General features: G+C 37.1%; 1 pseudogene; it reads right to left on the bottom strand.

Moving 5' to 3' along the window:
* Positions 1–812: 812 nt before the first annotated feature.
* On the bottom strand, positions 813–19622 carry LOC125935308 (heterogeneous nuclear ribonucleoprotein A1-like; annotated as a pseudogene).
* Between the last annotated feature and the right edge of the window lie 1280 nt (positions 19623–20902).

The following is a 20902-nucleotide window of genomic DNA, read 5'->3' as shown; positions in this document are numbered from 1 at the left end:
CTTTATTTCTTCACCTTCAATAAATAGGTCTGTGCTTTAAAAACCTGAATGAAAATGTCAGGAAAAACTACTTCTTAGTGCTTTCATTCTCCAGCTTTATTCAGGAATCATCTGAGACCTCAAACTCAATCCCAGCTCTTGTGTCTGAAGTTGGTAAGAAGGCTTGAATTTAGACCTTGACTTTCTCCAACACTCATGGCTTGCACTCTGTCTCTGAGTCTTACTCCCTTATCAGATGCCTTGAAAATGAACTGCTTCAGTTTCACTTAAGCTTTATGCAGTCCTTTAGTTATTATTGGACTACATCAGCCAATCTGAGAAGTTCATGACTTACTCTTCTTTATGTTTTTAAAAGAATATTAAATCATTTATTCATAACACATGATAATGGATGATACACAAGCTTTAATCCAAGCTATAGCTTTATCTGATACCATAAATTCAATTTAGACATATTGCATAGGATATGCCAACAATCATATTAACAACCAAATAAATTCCAGGACTTTGCTTGGGTGACCCTTTTAACGGTGAACTCTAGGTCACAGCACATTAACTGTCAGTTCAACCACACCAATGTTTGTGGAGACAATGGCTTCTGTGCCCAAGCGGGTTGCAAATACATGTCAGCTGGAACCTGGCATCACCCTGAAGGAATCCTAACTTCATACTGTTGGTGTAGTTCACCAAGATGGCTTTAGAGTGGACTAACTTTACACAGCACATTAAAAAAAAAAAAAAAAAAAAAAAAAAAAAAACATTTATTCAGCATCATAATCAGATGATTACATTTAGCAATCAACAGCATGGGTGCGAAAAAAAATTCATTAAAACCCTTTGTTGGAATGCTTTACACTTTCCACAGAACAGAAACTAAAATAACCTGTTATACAATTAGTCACAAATACAGTCCTCGTGTTTTTTGCCCATACACATGAGTATTGTCTAAAACATGTCTTTGTAGCAGCTAGGCCCTGCCACCACTGTGCCTGTCTGAGTTCACAAATCTGTTGTAACCTGCAGCTTCCCTGTCACTTCTCTGGCTCTCCTCTCCTGCTAAGCTTTGTTTCCTGGCAGTAATTAAAACCTTCTGACACTGCCATAGCTACTGCTGCTGCTGAAATAGCCATAGCCACCTTGGTTTCATGGTTTGGCAGAGTAGTGGCCTCCACCACCATAACGGTCAGAACTTCTGCCTCCAAATTTCCTCCTTTCACGAGTCCAAAATTTGAAGACTGAATGTTGCAGTTGCCAAAATCATTATAGCTTCCACCACCTCCGAAGTTGCTTCCATCATTACCAAATTCATTGTAGCCATTCCCAATGCCACCATTTCTACCACCACCCCAACTGCCACCAAAGACACCTCGCCCACTGAAGTTTCCTTCGTGACCAAAGTTGTCATTCCCACCAAAACCACCTCCACGACCACCACTAAAGTTTCCAGAACCACTTGGACCTCTTTGGCTGCATGAAACACTAGCCATCTCTTGCTCAGATAGAGCTCTCCTTACTTCACAGTCGTGGCCATTCGTAGGATGGTATTTCTGAATGACAGTCTTGTCTACAGAGTCATGGTCATCAAATATTACAAAAGACAAGCTTCTCCTTTTGCCGCTGCCTTGGTCAGTCATGATTTCAATCACTTCAATTTTCCCATAGTGTTCAAAATAGTCTCTTAGACGTGTTCTTCAGTGTCTTCTTTAATGCCACCAACACAAATATTTTTCACAGTTAAGTGGGCATGAGGTCTTTGAGAATCTTCTCTTGAAATTATTCTCTTCTCTTTGGTTCCACACCTCTTCCATCCACTTTGCATGGCCTTGCATTCATGGCTGCATCCACCCCCTCCACAGGGGCATACGTGACTGACCCTAAGCCTCTGTAGAGATTGGTGTTTGGCTCTCTCATCCCCACACAATCTGTAAGCATTCCCCATTGCCCAAAATGGCTCCTCAGATTCTCATCAGTTGTTTCAAAGCTCAAACCTCCGATGAAAAGCTTCCACAGCTGTTCAGGCCCTTTGGGAGACAGACCTAGATATGAGGGTGGTGGGAGGGGAGACTTTAATGATGCTTCCTCAGCAGTGTCCAGGGGCAGAAAGCGACTTACTCAACTTAAAAAAAAAAAAAATCCCCTCCAAGTATACTTTCTACAGTACTAGTCTAAAAATTTAGCATGGATTACACTTGTAGATCTAGGTTTAGAAACACATTTTCCAGGAACAGTCACTAAATGATTTTATCTGCTTGATTTCCCCATCCCTTATACTTTATGCTCTGGAATCATTTCACATCTCTTTTGGTCAAAAATCATAGAAATATAAATGTTGATAATAGCAATGTCAACATTGTATTTTATCATTTCAAAGTACTTTCATAGGGATTAATATATTCGACATTTATGTCAGCTCTGTGAGATCTGAAAAGAATTATTCTCATCTTCATATTACAGATGAGAAAACTGAGGCATATTCAGGACATGGTATGTCCTTAAGCCTAACAAGGGACGAAAGCAAAATTTCAGAGACTGAATCTGGGATTTTTTTTAAATTAAAACTTAAAGAAAAGAAGCACACTCTTGACAACACCTCAGAGAACTTTCCTTTATTATTAGTTGTTCCATGCATTTATGTTTTAACTAATCACTTGGAGTTAAAAGGAAATTAGAAGTTTATTTGCCTGAATAATCTCAAATCACTATGTGCATTCATACTAAAACATCCTTGTGTTTTTTCACATGTAAGAGATTTTTAATTTGTACCACATGAAGAGGTAGTCAGTTGTCACACTTTACATGCTGATGTTCTGTTTGATAGCAATCTATTTTTGTATTTTCTTTTATAACTGCTATAGAGTCCTTGTATTTGTGCAAATCCATTTCCATTTTTGGAATCATTAGGCATGCATAATGTAGTTCATTGCTATCAGAATTTCATGCTTATGTAATATAATTGACTCATAATAATTAGTGGGATGCTTATTTTTGCCTGAAGTTAGAAATTTTCATTTTTTTTTCCTTTTTGACTCCTGGGTCAAAGATATAAAGCTAAGTAGAAATTTGTATACTTATCCTGTGGATTTCCAAAGTTCCAGAATATCTAATCAATTTAAGTCATTAAATAGTTCTTTTTTTTTTTTATTTTTCAAAATCTGTAAATTCAGGAAGATATAAAACCCTTCAGATGTAATTAAATTAAGAAATTATATTGTATTTCACATTGCCTAACATAATTCTTATTATCAACATTCTTAGCCTATATACTCAAAATAATTTATTAAAATTTAATTTTAATCACTACATTGCTGGCATTTAAAAAAGCAAGACTTTTTTTTTTTCTTTTACCTCATCTGTTCCCAAACTTACTTCATTTGTGCATTCTGTCTCAACTATGCATTCTAAGTGTCCGATACTCAGGTAGGTAATTGAATAGAAAACTAAATAGGTCACGTCCTTGTATTGACTTTATGTATTACAGATTCTAAAGGAGTAGGTGAAAATAGCCAAGGTAGAATATAAGAAATACTATAACAGAGGTACGTGTGTGTCACTTTGGTAACACAGAGGAAGAGGAAGACACACCCCATCTTCAGGTAGATTGGCTGTTGGGGAAGCTTTCCCAGAAAAAGCTGCTTTTAATCAGAGTCCTACAGTATTTGGAACAGTTTGCCAGATGTATGGTAGGAAATAGGGGAAAGGCACCAAAAAAAAACCCCAGATATCTTAATGTTCATGGATTTTTCAAGCAGAAGGAGAATAATATTATTTGAAGAAAAGGAAGGGTATGTATGGGGCAGGTGGCTTAGCTGGGCGGGGGCGGGGGGGGGGAACCTCTAAATGTTAAATTTGAAAGGGACACCGAATGAAGTATGGTTAAATGGTGGGTGATGGGACAAGGCAGAATGTGACTTACATTCTCCTTCCACACCCTAACAGCTGCTTCACCTTGGACAAATTACTCGATAGCTGTAAGTCCTGGTTTTCATATTTGAAATGTGTGGACGAATATGTACACACGTATGTACCATTTATGGGTTTTTCAGGTTTAAATAAAATAATAAAATTTATGTGGTGAACATAGTGCTGAGTTGTACTCAAATTTCAACTATCAATACTGTTATTATTCTTATTGCTACTATGATTAGTAGGGCTTCATTCCATAGGAAGATCATTCCAGCAGCTGTGGAGAGAACTCAGTGGTAGGGGAAAACACTGCAGGCTAGGAAATCTCTTTATGGAGTATTTCATCCATTCTGTCTACAGAATAAAACAGAATAATAATACTGATAATAAAACAAAAATATTATCTAAAATAATTTTGTACCCCATACCAGATAAACAGAACCAATATTTTAGACACACACACACACACACACACACACAGAGAGAGAGAGAAAGAGAGAGAGAGAGAGAGAGAGAGAGAGAGATAAAAAGAGACAAACAGAGGACAGAGATACAGACAGGGAGGCAAAGAGGTAGAGAGAAACTTATTTTAAGGAATTAACTCCCGTGATTGTGGGGGCTAGAAACTCTAAAATCTGCAGGGTAGGTGGCAGGCTAGAAACGCAGACAGAATTTCTATGTTACAATCTTCTGGCAGAATTCCTTCTCCTTCCAGAAACCTCAATTTTTGCTCCTAAAGCCTTTAACTGGTCGGCCTTCACATTATGGAGGATAATAGGCTTTACTCAGTATCTACTGATTGTGAATGTTAATCATATCTAAAAATATGTGTAACTTCACAGAAATATCCAGGCTGGTGTTTGACCAAACAACTGAGCACGTAGCCTTGCCAAGGCGACACATAAGATGAACCGTCGCAATAGGGCTAATGAAACCAAGGTTTAGCACACTCAGGTGATAACATGTGAAGATGTAGTGGTATAACATGTAGTGGATAACATGTCGGAGATGTAGTGATAGTTGAAGCTGGAACTGGCATTCAAACCCCTGGTTATATGACTTCATAATCAGAATGTGTCACCCATCAGCTGTCCCATGTCCTAATAGGAGTAGATATGGGAAAGAAGGGATCCATGTGAAAACTATGACTATGTGCGGGAAATGAGGAAGCAGAAAGAGTGTAAAATTATTTCCTGTGGTTTATTTTTAATGATTAAGTGACTGGTACAGTGATTCCAAAAAGGGGCGATGGTGGGGATGAAGAAATGGTCTGTTTTGAATCAGGTAAGTTTGAGTCCTGCGAAGATCAACCTGTTACCTCCCTGAGTGAAAAAAAAAAAAAAAAAAAAAAAAAAAAATCTTGGATGGAAAAAAAAAGCATTGTTCCTTGGCCTCCTTCCTTTCCAAATATCTCTGCTGCGTGAAATGTCTTTCCACATTTATCCACACACAGCACCCAACTCCTCCTTCAAGTTTGAGATAGACTAGTGTCTTCCTTGTGAAGTCTTCTGAGTTTCCAGGCACACTTAGTCATCTTTCCTTGTGCCTCTATAGGGCACAGCTTTGTTAGTGCTGTCACACTCCACAGCAACCTCCTGGAGATGGGGACCCATGTCTGACCCAGCTTAGCAGCTCACAGAGTGCTTGGTCCTCAGCACTGGACAATAAGCCACCACTGAATGAATAAATATTGGCCTCCTCATTCTATTAATATAAGTATGCATATGGTTGATCAGGAGTATAAAATATTGCGATGTACTTATGGATCCTTTTAAATAGTCAGCATAAGTATGAGATAATAGGTTGACTGTCATATAATGTGTAACTATAACTATAAAGTAAAATGTTGTCCCTGAGCTCATTCATATCTCTGTTTGGTCTGTCTCAATGCTGACCCCAAATTATATATCATTCCTATATCTATATATTAATTTCCTTTCATACCGAAATGGGCAAACAAACTAGTCTTTTGTACTTTTCTTTTTTTTTTTTTTTTGTTTTTTTGGCATCTAGCCCAGGAATTATTTTCCTGAATTAAAATAAATAATAAAATAAAATAATAAATATAATACTTTATTTATTTTTTAATTCAGGAAAATAAGGTGACTCTCTAATATTTTGATGTAGTTATATAACATTGTACTACAACTTAAAATTTTATAATCAAAAATTGTTCAAATTGTATTAACTAAAATTTAGTTAATTATAGCAACTTTAGAAGTACATACTCTGCTCAAACTGTAATGAATATTAATTTATTTGGAAGGAAGAACAGGTGTGGATTTATATGTTATATTCTGATTTTTTTCCAAAGTATGTATTCACTTTCAAGGCCCTGAAATTCTGTCTGTCTTTGCAGCATTGGACACATCACAAACAGGTCAGATTCTTTTAGGGGCACATAGGTGTCCAGTGAAATTGTGCTTGGCAGTTCACATACCTGGTGCACACATGAATGACTGACCACAACATCTCTTTTCTCAGAGTCACTTTGTGATTCATTTTTGCATCTGTATATGGTTTTCAGGCCAAAAAATCAATGGATTAGCAGCAACTTTGAGCAGCACAATGGGTAAATACATAGGATTATCTTTTATAAAGACCTTAAATTTGAGTAATACTAGCATATAACATTCCATAAAGGGAAATAGAATGCTCACTAACTTTTGTAAAAAATAATCATTCCATTGTAGTAAATAATGGAAATGCACAGATGACTTTATTTATAACCCTCAACTTTAAAGAAGCATAGAAAATATACATTTGTAGATAAAAGGATTTTTTTATTTTTTAATTTTTTTAAGTCTCTTTATTTATTTTGAGAAAGAGAGAGAGCACGAGTGAGGATGGGGCCGAGAGAGGGAGAGAGAATTCCAAGCAGGCTCCAGGCTGGAAGCTCAGAGCCCAATGTGGGGCTCGAATGAACCTATGAACCATGAGGTCATGACCTCAGCTAAGATCCAGTCACAGCTTAACCGACTGAGCCACCCAGGCACCCCTAAAAGGATATTTTTTTTAAATTTTTTTTTTCATGTTTATTTATTTTTGAGACAGAGAGAGACAGAACATGAACGGGGGAGGGTCAGAGAGAGAGGGAGACACAGAATCTGAAGCAGGCTCCAGGCTCTGAGCTGTCAGCACAGAGCCTGACGCGGGGCTCGAACTCACGGACCGTGAGATCATGACCTGAGCCGAAGTCGGACGCTTAACCGACTGAGCCACCCAGGCACCCCAAGGATATTTTTTTTTTATTTATTTATTTATTTTTGGGACAGAGAGAGACAGAGCATGAACGGGGGAGGGGCAGAGAGAGAGGGAGACACAGAATCGGAAACAGGCTCCAGGCTCCGAGCCATCAGCCCAGAGCCTGATGCGGGGCTCGAACTCACGGACCGCGAGATCGTGACCTGGCTGAAGTCGGACGCTTAACCGACTGCGCCACCCAGGCGCCCCCCAAGGATATTTTTAAATACAGCATATTCTAATGTTAGAACTTTATTGTTCTAGTTACCCTTACCTAATGTGTTCTAGGTGAAATGTTAACTTCTTTATTCACTATTCTTTTACTAATTCTTTGTGTAGTGTAAATATTCTTAATTTTAAGCCTCTAAATAAACATAGAATTACTAACTCAATAACAGTCTGTGAAATATAAAATATATTCTGTTCAATCAAAACTTTACATTTTCTTTATTATATTGAATCATTAAGTTATGTGGATAAATCACAAATTATAATGAGGTTATTTTATTCAATCCTAAATATATATTTTTTCTATAAATGTATCCTAGTCTTAAAATGAATGTGCATATTTGGATTAGTGTGTCTTATTCTGAATCTTCTCTTAGTTTTAAAAATTCAGATTTGTTTTAGCCTCTAGAGTGTTCTCAAAGAGTGCCTCCAGGAAGTTTCTAAGATGCCAGCCCTTTCTCCCTATCACATCTATAGTTTAAGGCATTTTAAGATGCTTTACATAATGATGTTGCCCTCATTTCTTTCTCTCTTGTATTTCTCAACTTTCTTTCTTGTAATAATTCAACAAACATTTACTGAGTGCCCACTAGGTGTCAGACAATCTCCTAGTAATTAAGAAAAAAAAAAAAAAAAAAGAAAAAAAAAAGAAAAGAAAAAAACCTTCCTTGATATCTTCACATATGTGGAAAGAATTAAGACGAGAAAGAGTAGTGTGAGAAAGAAGAAATTTTCTGCTATTTTCTCTTTGAAAATGTTGAAGTGGCCTGCTTCCTGAACACTTTCCAATTGGCACTGGTTTTACAGTTGATGGGATTAGAACACTATTTCTTTAAAAAATTGGTTTTGTGTAACAAATTAACACAGTAATGTTGTAATTACTCTCTTAAAGACTCATTTGTAGAAGATGTTGTATTGTTCACCCAGAAAATATTTTAAGGAAGTTTGTAAACAATATATTTTTCTATTTATTCATAAGACATTGTTGGAATGTCTACTATACAAAGGTCCTTTATACAATTTCTGTGAAGAAAACTTAAAAAATGGTACCTATTCTCAAGGAACTTACACGTAGCAAGAGAGAAATTAATATAATCAAGTTGGAATGCACATGCAAGCTGGAATGTGGACTTTATATTCTCAGTCAATAAAGACAGAATTTAGGTGCCAATATAAAACTTAATTCCATTCTTACACCTTTGGACAACTTCACATTAAAAACTCTGTGGCATGAGCTATAAGATTTTGTTCATTTTAACTAAAGATATGCAGTCTTAAAAGAAAATAAAAGTTCAAATTCAAGATTTGTTGGATGTCTTGATATTATATTCCAAAAGAGGTCCATTTCTTTATTATGCAATGCACATTATTTTCAAAATGCTTAGACATGTTTCTAACTGAAAAGAGGCTTCAAAAAACTATAAAGTAAAGGCAACTACTTTATAAAAGGATTTTACAAATGTCTGCTTTAAAAGAAGACAAATAGTTTAAACAGACGATATGCTATAAATAATCATAATTTACATGATTCTAAAATAAAAATTTAATCTACAAATTCATAGGTTGAATCTTTTTTAGATAGGTAATTTCCAAATACATATCTTTGAAGATTCTTTATTATATCTTTTCTAAAATCTTCTGTTTCCCATGTTTCTTGTTTAATTGTATTGTTTTACTTTGTTGCTTTAGTCTCATTATAAAAGTTTTTTTTTCTAATATTGGGTGACTTTTGTTTAATCACTATCATTATTATTAATAGTAGCAGCAGTAGTCGTAGTAGTAATACTTGGAAATCCTATTCTAGTTCTAATTTGCTGTAGTCTGTTCCTAGATGTTATACAAGATGGACAGCATGTACTGCTCCTACTGAGAAGTATGTGCCAAGGTCATGTCCTCTGGATATGAACTGTTCATCCCCTTCTGGGCATAATTAGCTTCTAAGAACGTTTCTCTAATCTCTTCATTCTCAGGAATGACACTGCTCCAGCTCTAGATCAAGTACCACTACGGTGAGTTCTGAGCAAAATGGGAAGAACTCAAATGGTCTAGCCATTCCAAATGTATCTCCGCCATTAGTAACCTTGACAACAAATGTTTCCAAGGCCATTGCTCCATCTTACGAGCATTGACTTAGCTTGGCACACTCTAATGCCACTCCTACTTTTGCAGTAATTATATGCTGTACATGCTCTGTGTCATGGTTTCTTCAGGTTTGAGATGTGAACATGTCTATGTTCCAAATGTTAGAACTCCCTTCAGTATTTCTGTAAAATGACGTCATTTTTTGTTGTTTTGTTAGACATCTATAGGTTTATTCTTACCTGTGAACTACCTTTCATTGAATGTTAAGTGACAGACAGAGTATATATATTTCTCACTTTATTATTTTTTTCCAGTGTTTTACCTCTTGTTCATGTTGTAAACCCATATTTATCTTTCAATACCCTGAACACTGTACTCTTTTTTTTACATAATTTGTTGCTTTAATAAAGATGTCGTTATTTGAAAATGTGTTTCTTTATTTGATTCTTTGTTTCCTTTCCTCAGGGAATGGCAACAATATTCCCTCACTCTCCCTACACAAAACTTTAGTCTTCATTTCCTCTTTAATCCTATTTCCTCCATTTAAACTATCCAGTAAGGTTTTCATAATCTGTTTGTTGTAACTGTTTTTTTTTTTCTTCTAATACTTTATATTAAATGTTTTCAAATTTTCCTTCACTGTCTATTTTTCACTACCACTGTTTGTTTATACATCTACTGTTTCCTGACTGGCCCATTGTATTCATTTTGGTGGTCATTGCCTTGTTTAATGTGCCCCATAATGGATTTATTTCACAACAGATAATTTTTTTCATAAAATGCAAATCTGATCTCATTTTCCCACGAATCTCCAATGCCTCTGGAGAGTGAACTATCATCCTAAATGGAGCACAAAATCCTTCATGATTTTCAGCTTTATCTCTTTTGGCTTTATCCTGGAATCCATTAAATTTGGAGTTCTTTGCTCTGATTCCCCAGGCTCTTTCTAAATCCTTGATTTTGCATAGATCTCAACTGAAACATCTAATCACACTAGTGTACACACATGGATGCTTCTTCAGAAAGATAGTCTCCAGATATTTCTTCAATACATATTGATTATGGATACTAAATGTTGAGCAAGTGGACCCTTGGTACCATTATTAAAACTCACCTTCCCTCTTGTTTTCTAAGTATTTCATCTCTGTCTTTAGGTTTCCCATATACTTCTTGAAGAAAAGACAACAACAACAAAAACAACAACAACAACAAACTTCCTCAGAAAAACATATAACAGTCCACTGGACACACCCTTTTTTTGACTCTTCTTATTCAGCACCAACCTAAGAAATCGCATTGGTGCTTCACCCTCCAGTAGAAAATACAAATCAGAGTTAACTTTCCAGTGTCAGATTGAGCCATATAAAATTAATAGTGTTTTCTTGGTCAAAAATGTCAGATTTTGCCAATGTTATGTGATTTAACCTAGTATGTGTAGTATTTCATTCTACAAAATACTAGCAAAATCCATTGTCTCTACCTTGTTACATTTCCAGTGATGATACGGTACTGCTGAGAGTTTGGTCTATCAGACACCTCACATGCTGAGCCACCACTTAATGTGTATTGATTCAGATAAGATACCTTCTCTGGCTGAAATGGCTTTAGCACTTTAAAGAAATAGACTTTATTTTTTAAAGCAGTTTTAAGTTTACAACAAAATTGAGTGGAGTACAGAATTCCCATTTACCCTTCTGTCCCACACAGGACAGCCTCTCCCCACTATCTGTACCCCCTGACTAGAATGGGACATTTGTTATAATCAATAACACTACACTGGCACATCATAATTGCCCCAGATCCTTAGATTACATTGAGTCAACTCTTGGTTTTGTACATTCTATGGTTTGTGACAAAGGTCTAATGACAAGTATTCACCATTATAGTGTCATACAGAATACTTTGACCACACAAAAAGTCCTCTGTTCTCCACCTATTCAGCCTTTCCTTTCTATCGCAATCCCTGGCATCCACTGACCTTTATACACCTCCATCGTTTTGTCTTCTCCAGAATGTCATATAGTTGGAATCATATGTTATGCAGCCTTTTCACATTGGCTTCTTTCCCTTAGTAGTGTGCATTTAGAGATTGTCTGTGTTTTTTCATGACATGATGGTTCATTTCTTTTTAGTGCTGAGCCATACTTACTTATACATCCATCTACTGAAGGACATCTTACTTGTTTACAAGTTTTGGCAATTTGGGGTTTTTGTATGGACATATGTTTCAGCACACTTGGATCAATACCCAGTGCATGATTTCAGGATGGTAAAAGTAAATTTATTTTATAAGGAAAGACCAAACTGTCTTCTAAAGTAGCGATGCCATTTTGGATCAGGCTTTTACCACTTTTGCTTGCTAGGAGGACTCTTATACACTATTTAAATGGAGCCCAGTTATATATTTTTTTAATGAAATTCTCACAATCTGCAGATAAAACTAGGCATTTTTTTCTCTATTCTACCAGAAAACTTATTTTTTAAGCATATATTAAATAGATCCCAAATGAAACGAAGTCTAAGAAAAGAGGGCAAATGTCCTTGTAAGGGTCAACTTACCTGAGAAAGGTTATGGTATATGATGGTAACTCATGCCAAATACCACACCTGAGTAATTGAGGAAAGCATGTTTTATGGAATATATATTATAGTTCACTTACATCTTCTTTCTGGACTCAGCCACACTAGTCTATGGCTGCATACAAATGAATTAAATTATAGGTTGCTTAGAGTTTCTCATGTGGGGGCCCTGATCTATTTTGGCACAAAGGGCCTGTCTGAGCACCACATGGGAAGAGAGACTTCCTACCAACACTGAAGCAGTATTTGGCAGACTGGGAACAGCACAGTGCCCTCACACAGGGTGCTTCCTGTTAGAAACAGCTGCAGAGATGGCAGAAATCATCAGGGGTCGGGAATTTGACTGGAGGAGGGGACTGGTCACAGTTTTATCCCGTCTTTGAAACCATAACCTTTGAACAAAATTCTTAAGGAGTTGAGACCAGCACGTAGTGATGTCCAAGAATCAGTTGATTTGCAACTCATCGTTATGGATTAAGGATTGATAAAAATTACTTGGGAAAAGGAATCTGTAGGGGAATAAAACTTCAAAATCAGTAGAAGGCAGTGCCTTTGAAATATGGTTAGTATAATAAGTATGAAACAGAATCTACCAGTTATAGGAATAATTAGAGATCAAATAAAATAATGCATATTATTATACTTTGAAATAGCATCCTACAGAAAGTCAAGTATCATTTATTACAGAAATAAATATCTTGTAACTATACTTTAAAAACAATTAAAATTACTGCATTTTAATGCAGTTAATATCCCTTAGTGGTTAAGATTAATATAAGAAGAACTTAAAACATTATTTCATCTAGTTTTTAAATACAAATGTAGTTATTTGTTTCAATTTTATATATACTTTTTCTAATCTTGTGCAATTTTTGACATTACTATTATCGAAAAGAAAAAAATGAGTTCACATACTGCAGTAGATAACTGGCCCGAGGAACTAAAAAATTCAGTGAAAGTGTTCAGGAGGGCTAACTTGTTACAATTTTTAACTTTTCACATTGAAAAAATTATCATCATTAAATTTTAAAAATGTATTCACATGTTTAAATGCTTGCCAAACTGACAGTGAGTCTTTAAATATTATTGTTTTCCTCATCATTACACCAAGTGACACTGACAGAAACAAGGATATCTGCCAAGACGAAACATTTGTTTTTTCTTGCTTAAGAGGTAATAGAGGAGGGCCTAGAGATTCCCCAAATACTCAAATCTAGAGGAGATTTTAGAAAGAGCTGTTGCATCATTTGAAATTTCAGAATGCTTACACAAATTTATTGTAATATAGATTTGAATTGAATGTATTTTCTATGAGAGTAATAAATGATGGTATGCATTTGACTGATTAGAAAAGATTGTTAAATACAGTAGTGGTTACAGCATAGATTCAGGTGTGAAATTTACAGTGTCAAATCTTATTTTGACAAATTATTATCTCAGTGACCTTGGGTAAATTAACAGTACCTCTTTCACTGAGATGGTATGAGGATTTAATGAGTTGATAACTGTAAATAACTTAGAATAATGTGTTCAACACTCAAAATCAATCGGTGTAACTTACCTCATTAAGAGAATAAAGAATAAAATCGATATGATCATCTTAATAGATGTAGAAAAGGCATTTAACAAAATCTAAAAACGAGTCATAATAAACACCTTCAGTGACTTAGTTATAGAAGTAAACATCTTTAACATGATAAAATATTCCATGAAAAATCTATAGCTAACATAATACTTAGTAAACAGACTACAAATTAAGCTGATTGAGAACAAAGCAAGGATGTCTGCTCTCACTACTATTCAGTATTGTGCTGGAGTTCTTAGCCAATGCAAAAAGGAAAGAAAAAAATTAGTTCTGACAAGAACAGAAGAAAAAAAAATTTGTTTTGCAGAAAACATGATTGTTTTTATATAAAATACTAGTTAATCAGGAAAAGCTCTAAGATTACTAATAAATGAATTTAGCAAGATCATAGGGTTCAAATCAATCTGAATGACTTGATTATATTTTAGTATACTAGTAAACTATTAGAAATTACCATTTAAAAACACCACCATTCACAATAATTTTTAAAATTCATATATATGTATATATAATAACGGTAAGCCCACTAGAATGAAAATTTTTAAATAGAGCAGAGAGAAATTAAAGAAGGTCTAGATAAATGGAGAGATAGTTTATGTCATAAATTTAAAGGATTTAAATACTGTTAATACACAATGTAAATACTGTTAATACACAAGTCCTCTCAAAAATAATATACAAATTCAAGGTCCATCCCTGTAAATAATCCAAGAGGCTTTCTTATAGAAATTGACAAATTGATTTTAAAATGGACACACAAATGCAGAGGACCAAAACAGAAGACTTACACTACTTAATTTTAATACCATAGTTAGTATAAATAATTAGGAAAATGCAGTGGTGGGCAAATAGATCAATAGAACATCATAGAGTGTCCAGAAATAGACATAAACAGATATAATCAATTAAATTTTAATTCAAGCACCATGGTAATTAACTGGGGAAAGGCTTTTCTCTTCAATAAATGTTCTAAAACAACTGAAAATGTGCATGAGGGGAAATGAATCAATGTCCCTACCTCAAATGATTGATAAAAATTAAATTGAAAAGGATAATTGAACTGAATATAAGAGTTCAAACTATAAAGCTTCAGAAGAAAACTTAGGATGATATCTTTGCAACCTCTAAGTAGGTCAAGATTTCTTTTAAAAATACTAAGATTATTAAATATGGAATAAATCATGGTAAACTAGACTTTATAAAATTTATACATTTCTACTCCTCAAAATACATACTAATAAAATGAAAAGGTAATCCAAAAATTGGCAGAAAACTAAATAGATGTGAGGTTGTCAAAACTTGTATCCAGAATTATCTATATCTGTGTTTGCATGTGTGTATATGTATGCGTATATTTAACAATTCAATAATAAGGACTACAGTTTATAAAATGTGCAAGAGACTTCTGAATCCCATGAAAGGGTGCTCATGAGGGATGCAAATTAAAACCACCACGAAAAAGTACTTCACTTTCATGACTAATATTAAAGCCTGATATTATCAAATGTTAGTGAGTATGGGTGCTGTTGAATTTCAGATACATTTCTTCTGGGACTATAAGATGTTACAGTCACTTCAGAACATAGTTCGGCAGTTTCTTATAAACAAGACCTTTACTGTGTATGACCTATCAATTCCAACCCACTAAATATATGACTCAGCAGTTACTCCCAAGAGAATATTCATAAAAGCTTCATTCATTGTAATCAAAAGGGAAAAATGACATTAATATCCAGTAATGTCTTTATCCATTAATGGGTAAAGAAACTGAGGCATTCATGCAGTTCATATCTAGTAATAAAATGGACCAACTGATGCATGCAGTGACAGGAATGAATTTCAAAATTTTGTGGTAAGGGAAAGAGGCCACTCACAAGATGATACATATTGCACGATTCCATTTATATTAAACTCTAGACAGGCAGAACTAAGTAATGGTGACAGAAGTCAGAAATGTGTTTTGCACTGGAGGACTGGGGAGTATGGATTCACTGGCATATGACCTGATAAGTATACAGCAGTGATGAAAATGTTCTACAGGTTAACTGGGGTGAAGATTACATATGTCACATATTTGGCGAGCCCCCCTCCCAAAGTCCTATACGTAGAACACACCTTATTAAAAAAGAAAACAGTCCACCTGAAAGCAAGATATTTTAATTCGTGACTACTGATCTATACCAAAAAACTGTGATATGGGGCGCCTGGGTGGCGCAGTCGGTTAAGCGTCCGACTTCAGCCAGGTCACGATCTCGCGGTCCGTGAGTTCGAGCCCCGCGTCAGGCTCTGGGCTGATGGCTCAGAGCCTGGAGCCTGTTTCCGATTCTGTGTCTCCCTCTCTCTCTGCCCCTCCCCCGTTCATGCTCTGTCTCTCTCTGTCCCAAAAATAAAATAAAAAAATAAAAAAAAAAAACAAAAAAACAAAAAACTGTGATAAGGAATTATTATATATAAAACCACATTATGATATCTATATAATTATATAAATATATAATTACAAGTAGTTATAAAACAGTTTTATATGTATACACATAACAGCAATATAAGAGGATATGCATATATATATATATATATATATTTTGGTATGAAAGTGTCTACATATATACAGGTGTGTGTGTATATGTAACATAGGTAATATGTCTCCCAGAATACATCAGTAAATGTTAAAAAGATAGTTAAAAATGAACAAGAAAATTCAATATATATTTTAGTACATTTTAAAGCCTGATCTTCTTCATTCAACCACATGTTGAAAAGTTTATGTGAATATCAATATATTCAACTACATCTTAAAAAGCATGTTTATATATTTATATATTATAGTCATTATTCCTCCACACCTAGGTAAAGCTTATTTTTAATATGTTGGTGATTCATGCAGATTATTTTAAGGAGATAAATTTGGTTTGTACATTATTATTTTCAAAAAAGCAAGGAGTTTCTTTCTCTTTATTATAACAGAATAATGTGGGTTTTTTTTTCTTCCTTGTCCTAAATATTCTAAATAATTACAGTCTAAATCAAAAACACACTTAAAACCTTGGTAAGTAAATATGCCTTTGCTTCTTTTTTCTCTCCATCGGCAAAAAACAAAAGAGCAAGTATTAACTAACGTTTCCTTTAATCTTGTTCTTTCCCTATAATTTCAAATACACTTTTTTAAAATAATTGAGACACTATGAACCAAGATATAAGATGGTAGAATGCTAAGAAAGACTTAAGCCAACGAGCAAGCTTTGACCAAAGGAAAAACACATATCAGCTCCCATGACAGAATGTGAGATTGATGGAACTGACCTTAATAATACCACTGAATGCTGATAACTTTGTGAGAATATATGAGAAGCCTATGTGGGAGGAATGGAAGGAATAGAACCCAACACTGGAGCAGCCACTGCCCTTGTGTGGGAGAAGACAAGAGGGCACACATTATGACAGAACCGGCTGGAGAAATGATATTACCTGTATTGTTGTTTCTTTGCAAGTTGACAAGAGGCATCTTACCCTACTGTTGGCTCACTAAGACAAGCAAGCACAGCCGATGCCATATGGCAGAGTAAGAATGGGACAGTTCTGGAGCTCATATGGATAATTAGCTACCAGCAATATGTAAAGCAAAGTATGTCAGTGTCTTCCTTCTTCTTTTTCCAGATCTACCTCCCATTAAGCACCATATTCGGAATGCTTGCAAATCACGACAGACAATTGCAGGCTAAGGATTGTGTAGTGACCTGAAACAGAAGAGATGAGAATTCAAGGACTTCCATTGTTGAGAGTTTAAACTACTCCATAATACTGCTGCCTTGGCAACCAGTTTGTGTGACCAAGCAGTCTGCAGGGGATTTGAACCGACATTAGCCTCTCCCATAAGGCACAAGTGCATGCAAGTTCCTGATATGACTCCCCCAACTACCTTGTGATAAATATTTTTCCGTCCTCCCAGGGTCTTCCCTTTCTGTGTCAACATGTACTGGACATCTAATAAACTTACTAAGACCTGAGTCCTTCAATCTAAATTGACCAATCTGGCCTTAGACCAGGAACCACAAAGCACTTCCCCTGTGGACCCTGATAAAAGCCTGTGCCCCAGGTACTGCGCCACTCCTGCCTATACCCTCTCTTACCCTTTTATGGGCCCTCAAGGTGTAATGTGTACCTCCTGCAGGACCCGTAAATTGAACTTTATTTCACTTTCCCTTGTTGTTCCCTGACTCACCATTGGACACTTTACTCAACAAATGTTAATTTAACAAAGTCACAATGATTGGTTTCACCAACAGAACTGGGCAGATTGAGTCACATTTGCTATAGACCCCAGAGAATGCCTTTCAGATGCAAATGGTTTTCTGACTGATGCTCCCAGGTGGGTAATTCTATATGAGAAGGATCCAGTGCTTGCTGGCCTTCAGTTGTGCTATTTTTGGCTGCTTTGCACCAACTGTGCAGGGTTTTACATTGTACTCTCATCCCCAAATACAAGTTCTGAAAAAAGGCACAAGAATCCTCCTGAATCTCAGAGTAGTGATCATTGGAGCCAGTTAGAGGGGCCAAGAATGTGCTTTCCACCTATTAACACCTTGTGGAGTAAAATTCCCAAAACATTGTTAGGTCTTGGGTATATTTCCTGACTCTAAGCACAAACCCAGCTGCTGTCTGTTATGAGAATTGACTAAGATTTTTGCAGGGTCCTGGTGTACTAGTTAATGCCAGGACATGAGAATGCCAACCCCAGCCCAAGCGTGGGCTACTGTGAAAAGGTGCCAGGCAGAGCTCTTAGAAGACAGAGAGGGAGATTCCCCTTCCCTGGCCATTGTGTTTGGGAACTCCACCAAGACTCTGAGTTCTAACCAGTATGGTTGGGACACTCTCACTACTCAGGAAGGCAGGGCCCCTGACAAAGGCGAGAGTGGCTGGGGCACATGGTCTCTCTCTCACTGCATACCTTGCTGTCATACCTCATCTCCTGACCGCATGAATATCACAGGTCCCATCCCTGGTGTCACAAGGTCTAATAGCTGAATACAAATGGCTGAAACACCTAGTGCCAGCTCCCCTAGAACTTATGAGGAAGTTATAAAGCTTCTTACTAAATCTATAATGCCCATGGAAGGAGTAGGTACTCCTCAGTGTGACAGCAGAACAATGTGCCAAAGTTCCAGTTCTACATTCTCAAGGCCTAGGGGCCAGTCCTAAAATCTTGCCTCCCCAATTCCAGGGAGGTCAATTGGGACATGCTGGGGAGGAAAATCTGACTTCAAGTCAAGCTAGCTTCTGGAGACATTCCACTCTGTGGGATTTCTGAGGATGCTCTCCCAGACTTACAGCTGCTAACACTATTTATAGTAGAGAGGATGGGCCTCTGTCCTGCGTAAGATCAAAGGAGCAGCCACTGAAGTTAGCTGACCTCAAGGGGTTAGCATTCACCTGAGGGTGAATCAAAGTTCTCCTCCTTGTAAAATATCAACTCACAAGCTTTGCGGTGGGCACAGCACATGTTAGATCTCTTCACTTTTGAGAAGCAATACATTACACATTTTCTCATTCCACCTAAGTCTACTCATGCTCTTGGGGTGCCTGGGTGGCTCAGTTGGTTGATCATCCAACTCTTGGTTTCTGCTTCGGTCATAATCTCAACACTCCTGAGTTCAAGCCCCACGTTGGACTCTGTGCTGACAGCGCAGGATCTGCTTGTGATTCTCTCTCTGCCCCTCCCCTGTGTTCTCTCTCTCTCTCAAAATAAATTAATAAACATTTTTTTTTTAAAGTCTACTTGTGGTTTTAGTTGCAAATCAGTGTCTTTCCATTGGTGAGAACCTCAATAAACTTCCTTGCAGCTGGCCGCGCAAGCCTTACAGCAGGCCCTGCCTTGACTCCCTCGGGGCTCAGACTTCTGAGTTGAGCCACAGGTGTGACTCCACCTCATGGGGACTAAACATGGTTCTATCTGGTTGCCCACGAGGTTCTGGATGAAACGCCTTCTCCAGATAGCAGCCGGGTACATATCACTCAAACAACAAAGTTTGACAGCCCACTGGACTCTTTACAGACAGAGGCACTATCAGTCTCACAGTTCATACTGCTTCACACAAGTCCCCAACCGCCTTGGGTCAGGGATGCAAACCAATAGCCTCAGCATGGCTACTGAGGTCTCACTGTTAAAAAGGAATGGGGTGCCATCGGGAAAGAGTTAATTTGGTGTCAAGGGCTTTTCTAGATAATAGGAGGATGTAGCATCTCCCATGCTCAGCCTCTTGCCCACTGACATTGAGGTGGGTATTCCCACAAGGGGCCCCTCTAGCAGTCAGGAGAACTGGAGGCCAACTGGCTGACGTGGAAAGGGAGTCAGTATTCTTCAACAAGAGCAGTGCCACCATCCTGCATGATGTAGCCTGCTGGGAGACTGCATCATTTCGTCCTGCTAGTGGCATGTCCCTAGTTGAGGATGCCTCCTCCTGGCTTGGCCCATCTGACAAAACTGACAGAATCGGTGGCAGCGAGCTTGGCTCTGCAACAAGCCCTAAAAATAAATTTCCAAAGAACACATTTTTTACTGATCCCCGGGTGGTAGCCAGTGGGCTCACAAGTTGGTCTGGACAATGACAAAACGATAATGTCATGATTCAAGGGAAGTCTCTCAAGATACAGCCAACTCATAGGGCCAATTGTGATCCCGGGTGTTTGTGCACACGTGCCAGCAAGCACCAGAAGCACATTGTAAGAACATTGCAAACTCCTTATCCGAATTGCGTGCTAGTTCCAAGGCCCCACATGAGCCACCTCCTAGAGAGTCAGTCACAAATCCAGATACTACTGTTCCCCCCAGAGGGGATACACCTATTAGAAGAGTGGACCCTTATTACATCAGGCAATATGGGAGTAACGGAACTCTCTGACTGGGCCTACAGGTGCAGATCCCCCTTCACTCTGGCTCTAGCCAATGTGGTGGTAAATAATTGCCCATTTTTGTTCCCCCCCAAAATCTGGAAGGCTCCCAAGTGGGGAAATGTGCTGCTGCCCTACAGACCCTAGTCAAGAAAGCAAACTGATGTTTTTGAACCGCTGCGCCCTCCAGGGTGGCTGGTTGGTATGCAGCTGCCATCATTGATACTTTCACGGGATTCCTGGATTGCTTCCTCCAGAAATCCTGCTTCCCGTCATGTAAACTCCTTCTTAATCAGGTATGTGTTCATTTTCTCAGGCCCACCAGATGTTATAGATTCGGTCTAAGGTTCTCATTTCATTTCCCAAGCTGTTCCATCATGGGCTATAGAACTTGGAATC

This window comes from Panthera uncia (assembly GCF_023721935.1).
Source record: "Panthera uncia isolate 11264 chromosome A1 unlocalized genomic scaffold, Puncia_PCG_1.0 HiC_scaffold_17, whole genome shotgun sequence".
NCBI classification, from domain to species: Eukaryota; Metazoa; Chordata; class Mammalia; order Carnivora; family Felidae; genus Panthera; species Panthera uncia.
This window is presented reverse-complemented; position numbering and strand designations above follow the sequence as displayed.